General features: G+C 49.0%; 1 pseudogene; it reads left to right on the top strand.

Annotated features, from left to right (window-relative positions):
• Nucleotides 1-9,239: 9,239 nt before the first annotated feature.
• On the top strand, nucleotides 9,240-9,962 carry LOC120850629 (annotated as a pseudogene).
• Nucleotides 9,963-11,510: the final 1,548 nt, after the last annotated feature.

The raw sequence follows: 11,510 nt of genomic DNA, 5'->3' as shown, positions 1-11,510 counted from the left end.
CTCGAATGAAATTTATCACTAGACCATACCCAATTCGTACGTCAGCACAAGTGAGCCTGTTTTGTGGCAAAACGGTGAGTTGGGCTAATTAATTTTTCATCTCAAAATAAACGCAAAAAAAAAAAAAATCAAGGAGAGAAATAGGTATTGACACACGCCTAGTGTTTTCTACACCTCTCTTTGTCCTTGCTTGTTTTGGCGTTCAGTCCGAGTTCTGTTTGGTGTTTGTTGTCTTCAATTTTGTAGAGTTGTGTGCAATTTAAGTTAAACGCCATGATTTCATTGTACATCTGATCGGATAAGAAAGCGGTAAAAAGGCCGATGGATATTTTAAAACCTGCTCTAGTCGCCATATTGTGGCGTATCCACTCTTCTTTTATAATACCTCAGCGGATTTAATAATCTGTCCGAAATTAAAGTCTAGCACCAGGAAGGGGAGAGGGGGATTCAGAAAACAGCAACACAGAAAACAGTAACCCAGAAAACAGCAAAACAGCTTCGATCTCTGGTAGCAGAAAGAACAAGGACCAAAACGTTTTCTCCTGAGAAACACAAATATCAAGGCGCACAACTCTTCTGAGAATTGATAGACAAGGAGCCGCGGCTTTCAAGGGACGCTAACATGTGGCCGCTTCGGGAAGAGAGAAGGTAACGCCATCCAGAACTCGACGCTTTGGTGCAAGTAGCCTTGGGAGTGCCTGCGACCCAGGTCAGCCTTTTCTGCACTGAAGTTTATTCTATCCTGCTTCTTCGGTCAGCTGCGTGACATGAAACTGCGCTTTCACCCACGTTCCCAGGTGCCCCAGCACCTGGGGACGTGGTGTTCCACACAGTAATATGAGCCTTTGCATTCTATATGTAACACATTTATAAAATAGCCATAGTTTATCTACTGCTGTCGTCAATTGTTTTTGTAGCATATGAGTACGAACAGGTTCGAACCAGTTTGAACCGTTTTTTTCCACTCCGGAGCCGAACCGGAGCCTGAACCATTTTCCGTTTTCCGTGAACGAAAAACATCTCGGCGGTTCGACACCCCGAGTAGGACACGTTCCGCCGGACACCAGGGGCTCTAACATACACGACGGGCCCAAGGGACCGGGAAATCGCCACCTGCTGCGATTGACCAATCGCAGGAGGCGAGATATCGAGATTCTTCATCCCCGCTTGGTCTCGCCGTAGGATATATGGTGCCAGGTGTCAATGGAGCCGGACATGGGCTAGAGGTCACGCACAGTGGCGTAGCCAGGAATTCTTTTCAAGGCGGGTGGGGGGAGGGGGCTGAGGTGGCTGGGATGTCCACGACTTGGCGTGCTGAGGGGGGGGGGGGGGGGGGGGGGAAGGGTGGAAGGGGTCGAAATGCATGTGCGTATTATAGGGTCGGCTGGATTTCGGGAAGGGGGGAGGGGGGGGGGGGCTGAAGTTTCATAAGCTCCCCACCTGGCCAGACCACTGGTCACGCATTTGCCGATTGGTGGTTTATGAAACGTCGCATAAATTACAATACAATTCTCGCCCTTCATCTCTTTCCTGAACCCTCGTCAGAGGCCTATTTAGTATATTCATGTTATTACTTACGTTCAATTACCATGTCTATTTTATTCAACAACATTTACAAGTGACAGCGGGACGAAATGACCGGGTTCGTTTTTCTGGCATTTTTGTTTTTACGTTTACCTTAAGCCGGGGACACTACTTACACATCATACAACAGACAATCTGCATGAAGATTCGAACGCTAGTCACCGCGAGATCCGTGCTTCGAATGCCTCATGGCAATGGGTTCAAGTAGAACGGATATTGTGACGACTCGTGGCTGCAGACTCTCTTTTGTATGATGTATGAGCGGTGAAACCCCGGCTTTAGATTACTGCCTTCATTATACTCACTAAGCTGAGACTGTACCCAAAGCTACGAGCCATCCCGCGCTCCTTGCTTTGAGACTTGCATTTCAAGCGCAAGTGTTCATTCACCGGCAGAACGCTTGAAAGCAGCGACCTCAAGCTCTCGTGCTTGTGGCATTTGCGATATACATACAATTTGTCGTTAAAAATGCGCGCGAAATCAAATAACAATGAAGTTAATCAACTAAAGTAAGCGAGCAAAAAAGGATACCGGTGAGACGCACATGCAGGATAAAAGACAAATGAAAAATTGAAATCAGACAAGGTCTCTTACCTTGCGAGTACAAGCTCCGAATCCCTCAGACAGGTACACCGCACGTCGTCAGCATCTTCCTCAGATTTACGCACAGTCCCGACCTCCGAAGGACAAGACTGGCAACGCGTGAAAATCCTTCCCAAGTCGACACGAACGTGCGAAGGCACACGAGCAAACAGCTCCAGGAACGGCGCCGAACCTCTTCAAAAAGCGGCCACGCAGCGCGTCAAGTCCGCAACACTCCCATCGAAGCCACGTTGAGCGAGAAGCTCCAAGAGCGAGAGCCGGAGTGGCGAACGACCGAAAGAGAAACTAGACGCCGCGTCTTGCCACAACCACATCCACCGAGAGACCGCGGCGTCATTCGGAGAGCGGGTTCCCCTATGAGGCCCTCCAGAGGTGGTCCCACCCGATCGGAGAAGCACTCACGACGTCCGCGTGCTCGCTACAGTCGCGAGTTGCGGATAGAGAGCCTGGATTTGAGAGAGGGAAAAACTGCAACCACCGAGGAGTACGCTTGCGTTTCAATGGCGTACATCGTCGGTTTCCCCCGCGCATGTGCGCCTTGTGGCGTGACGAGGAAGGAATTGCACCTTGTGGTGCAAATGCAGCCCATAAACCACGTGAGCCCGATCTAGCAGTTAGGACCACTCGCAAATCTAGGTTCTCCGTCTACGGAGAGAACCTGCTCTGGTGGCCCCTCGCGACCCACCCTGCCCGAGAGAGTCTTCCCTGCGGAGGACTCTCTCTTGCCTGGATTGCCGTTTCTGCTCGGCTGCTGCGGAAGAAAGTGTTGCTCCGTGTTCTACTTCGGTCGAAGGACGAAAACCCTATGTGCTCGAAGACGCAGCACAGCCGTCGGCCTTGCGATTGTCTCCGACTGTTCAAAGAGGTGGCGTTGTTTATTTGACAACACTCGGAAGGCTGGGGCTCTCGTCTTTATTTGGACTGTAGGGAACACGACGAAGGTTACCATTCCTCGTCTTCCAAGAATAACGAACGTGAGTAGATGGAACTCAAGTTGAACGTGCGTGATCCTGCGCTCCTCTCAATCAAGATGCAAGTTTTTGGCAGAGGGTAAATGGGATCTTGTTGTGAGCACGCCGTGCGAACAATGACCAAGCCTAAAGCCGGGGTCACACTGCTCTTGCATCATATAAAAGACATTCTGCCAATGCGTCACCGCAATATTGTCACGAATACAAACGAAAACTGTATTAATAAAACATAAAATGATCGCTTAATGCGGGGAACTTCTGCCGACAAACATGAAGTGACAAAGAGCGTACTTTGATAGCGACTGCATCAAGCAGCCATGCGAAGCTCCTTTTGTAAGAGCCTGAGCATCTAGAAGTTTCCGAGCTCGAAGAAACAACAAGATTTTTGAGTTCTCTGAAACACTCCAGTCATGCAAACAAAAGAAAGATAAAAAGGGCAAGCGCTGGCGGGGATCCAACCCCAGCCAGCGGAGCACGCTGCTAACTCAGCTATTCGCGCGCGGCGATATCAGGTGTTCCAATGCCGCCGTGGCCAAGTTTTATCCTTCAACTCATTACCATGCGGCATTTCAAACACGGATCTAGCGGTTACTCGCGTTTGAATCTGTTTGCACACCGTCCTTTGTTTATGGTATAAGTAGTTAGCCTCCAACTTAAGGCGTCGCGCGAATGCCTCGTTCAGACCATTCCAAAGATGGGAAAATTACTTTCAACAATGTATGAATATCTAAATAAAAAATATTTCGACAAAATGTAGTCAATTGAAAATCCAAATACCAAACACTTCGACAAAAATGCAGTTAATTACAAATTCAAATACACACCTTAAGAGGTATTTAAATACGCAATACAAGGACAGCGAGAGTACTTCATCATCTTCAAATACTTTTACATATACATTTTGTTCCCATAGTCTGACATCTTAGACTTCATATATATCTAGAATCGCTTGCATAATACGTACGTTTCTCGTCTAAAAAAAAATTATTTTGCCAAATAATAGGCGGGTACAATATCAAGAAAAAAAAATGTACTCAGTATGAATTTAGTTTCGGAGGCTCAGGGTGAAGCAAGAAAGCGTTTTCAAGTTTGGCGTCTTTAGAAAATGAGAAAACCTATCCAAAAACTCAGTTATTCTACCTGTAGAGTAAATTGTTGGGCTAGTTGGTTTTGGAATTTGGAATACATTTTAGCGCTCAAAAAAACAGGGACAAAGAGGCGAGAAACAGACAGCACAGTATAAAAGTGTCGTTTCATGTAAAAAAATCAGTTGTTAGTGGCGCACTGTGCTGTCTGTTTCTCGCCTCTTTGTCCCTGTTTCTTGAACGCTAAAATGTATTCCATATTCTACCTGTCCGGCAATTCCTTGTCTTCGCTTCCTTTTCTCTTCGATGTTCAATATGCGCAAAGCGCATCAAGTTTCATGCTCTTTGCATATGACTGATCTCGAAGACTGCCCAGAATCGCGTTGTATCAGTGCCTATAACTGTATTTCAAGAGTACCTAAGATACAAATATATGTAGGACAGCATTTTCCTTATTTAAGTACAGATGACAACTGCGAGGTATAATTAAATACAGAATACAAAATGCTCAAAGTATTTCGAATACTTGCGTTTAAAATATGGCCCATCCTAAAGCTATTTTAATAGTGGCCTCCTGTGCGCTGGCATCTTTGTCTACTGGGCTGTGGGACACGTCTTAAAGGGATTGTCCGATCATATGCCCAAGTTACCAAGTTTCTGCGCTGGCCACGTAGAGAGGGCCTAAATACAGTGTCATGTGATATGTATTTCATTAAGAGATGCCCCAATATCTGTTTAATCAATTATGACTCATCAACACTTACCGCCAAATTTCAGAAGTATTCGCTCTTTCTCGCGTGAGTCGAAACGTGGTGGCGCCGGTGTGCAAATAGCCCTCCACCAGTTCCGGTTCTGAACTAGACGACGGGTTTCGGACTACTTGCAAAGTCAAATATTCACGCCATATTCTGGAAAGGGCTGCTTATAGTACTGTAAGATTTAATTCACTCTTATGATAAAATATTGATCAGTATAAAGAAATAGGAAACATACGTGAACCAGAAGTGTGGCTCGGTTGCCCAATAGATGTCACCACTGAGTTTGCTACCAAACTAAAAAGGGGGCGAATATGCCTGGCTGGCAACGTTACTAGATTCCCTCAGTTGTGCAACTCCCGCAGAAGGGTGTACCCCCCTAACTCACTTCAGTCCGCCTCCCTTCGTTCGAAGCGCCATCTAGATTTTCTTTTACGAATTGTGTGCGCCATAGAGTACCGTGGAACGCCATCTAGACGCTGCGTTTAGAAACGTATGTATCCCATAGAATAGATTGCAGTTATAAAAGCAGCCGTCCGGCGCGTCGAGCGACGGGAGGCGAGTCGTGGTGAGTGAAGGGGGCTACTGCTGGTGCATGCACCGTCTATGAGCAGTTCAGGAACTGAGCTAATCTAATAACGTTGATGGCTGCTCGGGTCGTGACGTAACATCTGGAATGGTAACGTCAGAGTCGCGGGTGTTGACTCACTCCCGGTTTTGATCAACACGGTTGATCGAAACCGGGAATTCGTACAAAGATCATCGTCGAAGAACTGAGCTTCCGTAAACACCGTACATCTTGTCTTTCTTAGTATGAAGCTATTTTATTGAGACGGCAGTCAAGAGCTGTCATGGCTCTCTTCGCATGACATTATTTGAGAGCTTCCGCTGTTGCCAACGAAAACGCTGCATGTTCTGCGACTTCATTCTGAACAGTTGGGCTCCGTTTAAACTCGGGCTACGTTTAAAATTAAAACCCTAAAAGCAGTGACAATATAATTTAGTTGTTTTTCTGAAAGGCGACATTTTACCGAACAATCCCAACCCAAAGTGCTTCCCGCACACGCAATCGTGGTCCGACAGTGTCTTTTTCTCCCTTCCCACGGCAGCTATCCACGTTCTCGGACGAACCGTGCAGGCAGAAAACACACGAAAACTGATCTTCAAACCTTTCCGGCCTTTTTGGTAGAGCTCCCAGTCGAAGCGTTTTAATGAGAAGGCTGAGTTTTGTCTGCTTTCTTTCAAAAACAACACAGGAATGTACGTTCCACATGGCAACTACCGCCCACAGCCCCAGACCGGAAGTGCGACCGACGCGCCTTTACCGCGGCGTGACATAACAGAGTTGAGTTGCTGCGTCTCCATCACTCTGAATAACTCATACGGGTCGTAGCGCTCGCTCCTTGTCAAGTTACCGTGAAAGGAAATATAGCTGTTCTTGAGCGTGTCTTACACGGGTGATGCGATAGGATCGGTCGATCGACGTGACCGTGAAAGCTACCCGGATAAACCTCCCTAGCGGCACCGTCCTTGCTGTTCATTGTTGCGGGACTGGCTGCCTGATAGTAGCCGCGTTCTCGCTCCAGTGGTTTGTCCTTCTTCTATTGGTGACGCACACTTTTGTCTCCAATTTGACCTTTGAGAATGCAGTCGAACGAAACCTTGGCGGAACATCTGGGCCCGTTGGCTCGAAGCTGGTTAACTATCCGCGGTTAACCGGATTTCCCTACGAGGGGGAATTTTGGATCACGTGACCGGCAGAGTAAGGACAGCGGGGAAACATGGCGGTGCCCCGGTAATAGAGCGCCGCTCGCTTTGGAACTAATACGTCGTAGTAGCTGCAGTAGCGGGAGCGTTAGTCAGCAATGAAAGGTGCAGGAGGTTTTCGCGTTGCCTTACCTCACTTAAAACGCGAAACATGAGCAATGACCTCGCCGCATTTTTTAGATGGACTTTCGACTCTGGTCATTCCTAAGCCTAAATGAACGCGATAGTTGTCGGCATGGCAACGTCTTTGGAAAGCGGATTGCCTTGACTCAATCGGCCGGGTACAGATAGCACACAAAAGCAGAGAGCGTTCCCATAGACCTTTCGCTAAATTTCAAAAGCACCGAGGTGCATGCTACGAGTGTAGTTACACGCGCTGCACCTGCTGGCGTCTGCACTAATAACTATTCTGAAGCAAAAAGTCTAAACAAAGTTTGCCGTGCACGCGCGTTCGTCAAAGATTTATTATGATTATTTACTTCAAATCTTTTATAAGTAGAAGGCCAGCGCGCGCGCGGATCGTACAATTACACTTTCAGTGTTCTTCTCGATGTTCGGGTAATTTACTAATAGGTCAATTTTCAGTGGAGCCGAATTACAGGTCTTTCAATTTACGACGGTGTCATATACAGTTCTTACATGCTGGCCAACCATTCTGCCGGTGTACCGCCCGCCTTTCACTGCTCACTTCCTCCTTATTGTTTCTAGGACTGAACTTCGTCGTCCTTTTTTGAACTCGGAAGGAAATTTCAACGAGGTTTTTCTTCACTTCATACAGCCAAATATTTAGAAAATTTCCAAACAAGAGTTAATTTAGTTCTACCTTGCCGATTATTTGTACCGCGAGCAATAAAAATTGTTTCTTAAGCTCAAGTGTATGCCGCGCTGCCTCGCGAAAACCAGGCAGCGCGCATTTTTGGGTCCCCCCATTTCGGGAACCTTTCCACGGAAGCCAGGTATATTCGCTACAGCCAGTAGGTGACACCAGCTACCACCCCATAATAAAACACGGAGCTATCGCTCATCCAGCCCTCGTCAAACTTGGCTAGGTACTTGTAGGTACCTAGTAGGGAAGGGCGGTTAACTTTTAACCGCGGTTAAAGTTAACCGGCTTCGAGCAAACGGGCCCTGATGGTAAACAGGTATAGGGAGTGTTCACTGGCGGCCATATCTGTGTGCGTGGCTGCTGAGCGCGTGCTGACGGCGAGCTTCCACAGTTCTTTTGCAGCGTGCATTCCACACCATCAAGATTGCCGGTCTTAGCGCAGGCTATTAATGTAAGTTCGTTCTGAGCAAGCGCCCTAAACATCGCCCTCAAATATGGCGTCCAGTGAATGCCCCCTATATTGCGGTGCAATGTCTGTCCTTTCGCGTGGAGTGAGACCGGACTGATACACAGTGCGCCGTCTCAACATTTCAATGAAGAGCTCTTTCTCTGTTCGCGGTGCGCAGCAGTCTTCATTGTGCGTAACTTAAAAGAGACCTGGAACTCGGCATGGTAGTTGAAACACGGGATTTTCAAAAAACAGCACCGTTGCAAAATTGGCAAAACCTACGTCACTAAAAACTTTAAAAATGCGTACGCGATTTCTTCACTTTACGTTCCTTCATCCACTGATGCTGTAGCGTTTAACTACGTACAATTACGCCACAAGGGCTTCCGTCGAGCGGTGGCTGCAAACTACCGCGAAGCCAAGGTGCGATTTTCTTGGCTGCCGTGGTAATTTGTAGCCATTTCTACAAGTAACTTAAACCTAAACCACAAAGTCACAAGCGCTACCGTGTAAATGAATACTTGGTCAGAGGTGTCGTCGGAATGATCATGCTCTTATAAATGATAATTAAAACAACGCAAAGTACGAGACACCGGATAAAAAAAGACGCAAACAGAGCGCTGACTCACGACTAAATTTTATTGATCGTAACAGCGCAATACATGCTTGCGCAATTCAGAACAAAAAGAAAAAAATATTTTTTTTGTTTCTTCATTTGCTTGTTTTGTGCGCATGCTCTGTACGACTTTTACTTTAGTCCTTTTTTAAAAAAAACGTGTGTTTTTAGGTTGTGTCTCTTTTTTTTATTGACTGCACAATCATGTATTGTGTTGTTTAAATTAAATTTAGTCATGAGTCATTGCTCTCTCTATCTCTTTCTTCATCCGGTCCCTCGTCCTTAGCGCTGTCCTAATTCTCCCGCATGTACGAACTCGCCCAAGCTTCAACTTTAGCTCTTTGAAAATTGCGCACTCCTACGGTCAAATACTCATAGTGGCGTGCGCAAAAAACGCCAGCAACCTGGCAACTCTATAACTGATATAATACTCACTCCCAAGAGGCTAGATGCAATAGATAGACTTGCCATTTCTATGGTGTCTTTTGCGCACGCACTGTACACTATTAATGCGAAATCATTAACTGTCTCATGCAGCGCAGTCGGCGTTGTCTGTAACCGCGAAAAACGGCACATAGTCCCATGATGCCCTCGTCGTCATCGACGGCGACTTCAACACACGTCACACATACTGGGGATCAAGGACTGAAACATACCACGGTTCAAACCTCGTTTGCGCAATGGAGGATAACCACCTTAGCTTGCGCGACAACGCCGGCTGCGCTGCATGAAACGATCCGGACTTACCAACGCGAGTTGGCCAACACGCCCGCCAGGGCGACACCACGACCGACCTCACATGGACGAACCGGCGGCGGGCCCTCTTCTGGGAACTAGGAGCAGACACGTGGGGGAGCGACCACCTGCCCATCTTCATTCGTTTGCACGGCCACAAGATAACGGCGCCGAAACGAACTACGAGCGTCGTCTGCTGGGACGCCTTCCGCGCAGAGCTGAAGCAAACACCCGTCACCACACCAGGCGGTGACCCGGAGGCGCACGAACTGGCCCACCTCCTAAGGACAATACACTGAGCCAAAAGATCATCTACCCAGAAATTTCAAGTAACGGAGGACAAGCCGTCGCCGGACTTGCACTTGGCTAACCGATGGAAACAACGCCTCGACGCGCTACATGTTTAGAGAGAGAAGGGACGAACGCCCCGACTACGACGTCGTCTGAACCTTATAACGGCTGAGGTGCGCAATTACGCAAATACACTCTCTACAGACGGATGGCGCCACCTTTGCTCCAGCTTCAACGGTAACATGAACGGACGGCGCATGTGGCACATCTTTCGCAATTGACAGGGCAAAGCCAAGAGACGCACCGCGGCGCAAACAGCGGCTCTACGCATGCGAACCTCGGAGGAGCAGCTGGGGCTCCAGGCTGGGGCAGTGTTCTTCCCGCATCCTGCGGTCTTACCGGATCTCACTATATATTCCCGAGAGTCCGCGACACCGACCCAGATGACCGGAGATTTTCAGGCATTGGATCTCCAAGCACCGGGGCAGGTCGACATGAACAACCGTTTCAAATGTCCGAACTTCACGCAGCTTTAGCAAGGGCGAACGCCCGCAGCGCACCTGGGCCAGACCTGATAACCATCTCGGAAGTGCGCAACCTTCCTGAACTCCACCTCCAGCTTCTCCTTGACGCGATCAACGAGATTTGGAGGACGGGCAACTTCCCGAGCTCCTGAAGCGAATCCCTAGTGATACCTATCCCAAAGCCGGGCAAGCCACCGGATGAGCTCCCTAACCTCCGGCCAATTTCCCTTACCAGCAACCTGTGTAAACTCGCTGAACGTATGGTCCTCGAGCGACTCATGTGGCAACTTCAAAGAAACTCCCCGCTCCACCCATATCAACTCGGGTTCCACCACGGGATGAGCACGCAAGGCATTCTCTTTATGTTGCGCCACCAAGTCCTTGACGCCTACTCGAAAGTGCAGACGAGAACGGTGGTTGCGGTGGACGTTCGCAAGGCCTTCGACACCGTCCCTCACGATGCGGTCATCCAGAGCGCAGAGCTTGCTGGGGTGTGCGGCCACCTTCTCAATTTCGTTAAGTTTCCTGAACGACCGAACGTACAAGATCAAAGCCGGTGACTACATCGGACCCGCTCAACCGAACAGGACCGGGGTACCGCAGGGCGCGGTCCTCTCGCCCACCCTCTTTAACCTGGTCATGGCAAGACTTCCCCCACTCTTTGAAGCGGTTCCGTCACTGCACTTCGCCGTATACGCCGTGCACCATTTGGACAACGACGAGATCGGCGGGCGCACAGGAGCACACGCTTCAGCTTGGCCTCGACGTCATACAGGGCTTTCTTCGGAATGTGGGCATGACCGCCTCTGCCGAGAAGACCGAATACGTCATGGTTCTCAGCGGGCCCCACAGAAAGACCGAAGCGGTCCGCAACCAAATCGCCCTCAGCATGGCCGGCCAAAGGATACGGCGAAAACCCTCCGTTCGGATCCTGGGAGCCTATATATAGATCGAGATGGGAAAGGCACCATGTGGGTGACGAAAGTCACCCTGCAGTGCAGATCCCTCCTCCGTATTATCCGTAGAATCGCACACCTCCAGTGGGGCACGCGGGAGAGAGAAATGCGCCAGCTCGTCACGGCGCTGCTTGAATCCCGTATCCTCTACGGCTATAACTATCACGTCCTCACGCCCAGGCACGTGGAGCAACTCGAGAAACTCAATCGCGAAGCCATCCGTATCGTTACCGTACTGGCTAAGCACACGCCCCTCCGGGAGCTGTACGCACACGGCGGCATGAACCTCCTGTCGGAACTCGCCGAACTCCTCCTCGCCCAGAGAGACCGCCTCAGCAGCTCGACAGCT

Source organism: Ixodes scapularis, unplaced genomic scaffold (assembly GCF_016920785.2).
Source record: "Ixodes scapularis isolate PalLabHiFi unplaced genomic scaffold, ASM1692078v2 PGA_scaffold43__4_contigs__length_2004386, whole genome shotgun sequence".
Taxonomy (NCBI): domain Eukaryota; kingdom Metazoa; phylum Arthropoda; class Arachnida; order Ixodida; family Ixodidae; genus Ixodes; species Ixodes scapularis.
The sequence above is the reverse complement of the archived record's forward strand: the minus strand, read 5'-3'. Positions and strand labels throughout refer to the sequence as shown.